The following is a 3,894-nucleotide window of genomic DNA, read 5'->3' as shown; positions in this document are numbered from 1 at the left end:
CAAATCAATTCTACAATTTACTGTATATTAAAGTTGTACTTCAGCCATAAATAAAAGACATAAACATACCTCCCAAATTTCTGAGATGAGAAAGAGGGACACCCTTTAGCACAAAGTGTGTAGGCAAAGGACACACAATCTGCCATGCAAAATTAGGTGGATTATGAAGAATTAATGAGCAAAAATGCTTGGCATAACCCACAAATGCAATAGTCTTGGAATGTTTCCATTGCAAGGCTCTTAAAAATCTGAATAAGACAATAAATAGGTTGGCGTAATAGGTTAAGCAAAGGTCTACACATCTGTCCAAAAAGAGGGACAGTTCGTCTGTGAGAGGGATTGAGGGACTTTGAGCGTTTGTTCTGATGCGAATGGAGGCAAAATGAACAGTATATATCCTTGATATTTTGAATGTAATATTGAGGTATTTTCCAAATACTACATTCGACTTAAAAAGGATATATATTTGAAAATATACTAAGAATGATACAATTCTTACTAGATGTTGCATAGACCCCAATTCTCTGGATCACAGTTTTGCAAACACGCCAGATATTTGCTGGAGAGGCAATAGGTACATACCTATATATCTAGTGGGAATGTCCCCTGATTCAGTATCTTTGGTTTAGTATCTTCAATATATACCTTAACACCCTCCCCTGAAGTAGCCCTCTTGTCCATCCTCCTGGGCCCCAAGAAGAGCCAGAAACAGATTATATTAAGACAGTTCTTGGATATGGCTTGCCAGACTATCCCTGTATTCTAGAAAGCTACTGTATTCTGGAAAATAAACTACTACTACTACTACCCATTATTTATTATCGGTCAGTACTGTTAATGACAGTAAGTGTATGGAAGAACATTTAGCTTCTGATACTAATACCCTAAATCACTTCTCTGCTCAGTGGTCCTTCTGGATACATTTTACTGATTCGTCCGACCTCCAAAAGAGGCTGTGATTTTGTTACCCCCCACGTTATATGTATTTTCTCTCAGCCTGGTATAGACTCCCTAGGTCAGGTTCCTTTCTCCCATCTCTTCCACCTATCCCTTTCCTTTCCTCCCCCATGGTTGTTCCCTACCCTCTCTTTCCAATATACATAATTTGTTTGTTGTGTCCTCCTTTGTTATAGCTTGGACAACTGTTATATAATACTTCCAGGTTTTCAGAATTTGAAATGGGATCTGGAGCTCTGGAGATTTCTTAGAGCTCTGGGTGGGAGGAAATCTCTAGTCCTGGGGCCAGGTGTTGCCAATGACCAGCCTGGGCTGATCAGGTGGCTGAGAGCAGCCTGGGCTGATCAGGTGGCTGAGAGCAGCCTCCTTAAAAAGCCAGCCCAGTGCTCAGAGTGGTGTGGAGAGTTGTGTGGGTGCAAAAGGCACAAGGCCACAGCAGACTCAGGTGCGTGCTGGACACACATGGAACAGCCAGGGGAGGCTGGGAGAGGGCGGGAAGGTCGGTGACCCTAGGACCTGTTGGACACCCTGCTGACAGAGCAGAGTGAGGGCTCACGAGGGAGGGAGGGAGGGAGGGCTCACGAGGGAGGGAGGGGCAGCGCGCGTTTCACACAGAGGTGTGGTGAGCGTCTTAGGAGCTGTGGAAAGCTACTGAGCAAGACTAAAGACTGTAATTTATGTTGCTGCAGAAAAGCTGATTATTATGAGAATTTTGGCTCTTCTTGTGTAACAGGCGAGGTCTACCCTGTTGCTGGAAATATACTTTTTGTGGACATTTACTTTAAAGCTGAAGTCTAGGCCAATATAAAAGACCAACACTAGTGCAGTTCTGTAATCATTAATACCTTATTCAAAATCCATTTGCACTTTAGTGCGCTTTGGTGACATTTACTCTGAATTGCACCCCAATGCACCTGCATTGCAGCCCAACACAATGCACAATAATGCACTACTAGGTGTTGTGGTGTTGCTGTATTGCTACAAATAGTGCATTCACCTTTTCTTTAGAGCCTTTTAGTTCCTTAAGCAACCCATTGATTTGTTGCAACACACAAATATATTACTGATCCCTCAATGTGCTTTTTAAATGTAAACAGTGTACATACCTGAATTAAATCTGGAATCAGCCTTTTGCAGTCCCTGTACAGCAGAGAGGAAGAAGCAACACAGAATATCAATCAGTTTATGTGCTGACAAGAAGCATGCTGCTAGAAAGAGAAAGCAGAGTGCCAGAGAGATGAGCTCTTCAGTGCGCTGCTTCTGCTTTACTGTCCAGACACAGGCTTGGGATTAGAGGAAGTGTGCTGAATGATGTGCCCATTAAACTAAGGATACCTAGTGGTGGAAAAGAAGTACTGCAGGGGAAATTTCTGCACTGAAGATGAGTAGCGCAGCAAAACCTGAGTTTTATTGTTTGTTATTTTCTCTTTAATGAGGCATTCATTTTTTTTTTGCTAGAGTTTGCTTTAACATTTCAGGATTTTGATACACCGGTCACACATGCTACAATCGGATAGCACAATATACTAAGGCTAGGTTGAATTCTGCAAAAATGAAAATATTATATAAAATGTAAGAAAATGTGATTTAAACAAGAGATTTGAGGTATGTGTCCAGCACTATGGTGGCCACAGACTTTACAATGCAATTGCACTATTTAGATGTGATCTCCTTTAGATATTATAAAGGACAGCAAACATACATTTACTTAAAGACGCTCTGTCATCAGATCTTACTCTTCATGTTTAGGTATTGTAACAGGAGAGCAAAAATACAAATCCCGGTTTCACCCTTTCATTTGCATCCATAGAAAGTTTCATATGGACCACACTCTTCCAGGATCCAGTTTTAGGTCCCCACATACCTTCCCCTGTTTACTGTCATCAGTGACTCTGAGCTGCTTCTAGCATTCTCTTCCAGTGACACATATAGCATTGCTTAAGCTGTGAGAAGGACCATGCACATAAGAAAGGCATCAGAAGAGCCATAACTACAGAGTGTGACTGGATTTACAGTTTTTTGTTTGCTGGGGCCACTGCTCTTGAAGATGGTGGCTCATAGTAGCCACCTGAGGCTTGCTCAATCTGCAGTGCAAAGGAGACCATTCCGAAGACATAGGACTTAAGACTTCATCCCTGTCTCACTCAACCTAGAATGGATAAAGATAATCAAAGAATCATGAATGAAAGCCAAGATATATACTTTCAAAATGAAGAAAAACTCAAAGAACCCAAAGGCTGTGTAATGTCCCTTCCTAAACCCTGAAACCCCAGGCCATATACTAGATCTGGGGCAGTGTATAGCAGTGTAACAGTATTTTATTAACAATGGTTGGGGGATTTTGGGTGGAATTAACTTCTTTATATGATCCTTATGTCACGTTCAGAGACAGGACAAGGTCCACTGGCATTAACGACTAAGATGCCAAAGTGTGCTCTCCTAGCCAAGCCGAGATGGGTGGATCTGTAGGTAGCCAGGCTGATGCAAAAATGACAACCATAAGAAACTGAACAGGATGGTGGGGAGGGGTATGATTTGGATAAACTAGTGTGATTTAGTTCATAACTATGTAGTCAGTAACTATTGGTGCAAGATAATATCTGGTATCAATCACGTTAGTTTTGCATGGAAAAACAGAGCCAGGATTTAAATGACCTTAAAACCGTTCTTCCATTTGGGAACTAAGGACTCATCCAAAATGTGATTGCTATTCTGCAATTTTCCCTTTTTATAGATCCCAAAATGATGTGTTTGATAAAAATTATTTGAATGCAGTGCTACAAGGACAAGCAAACAAAATTGTAAAGGTATTCACGTGAACAAAATGTCAGTATAAAGTAGGTAAGGCAAGAAGGGTATTAGTAAATGAATTAAAAAAACAAACAAACATTTACAGTTAACTAAGGGGTAATGAGGGGTTAAAAAGACATAGTACTA

This window comes from Nanorana parkeri, unplaced genomic scaffold (genome assembly GCF_000935625.1).
Source record: "Nanorana parkeri isolate BGI_ZX_2015 unplaced genomic scaffold, ASM93562v1 scaffold667, whole genome shotgun sequence".
Taxonomy (NCBI): Eukaryota; Metazoa; Chordata; class Amphibia; order Anura; family Dicroglossidae; genus Nanorana; species Nanorana parkeri.
Note: the sequence above shows the minus strand (reverse complement) of the source record.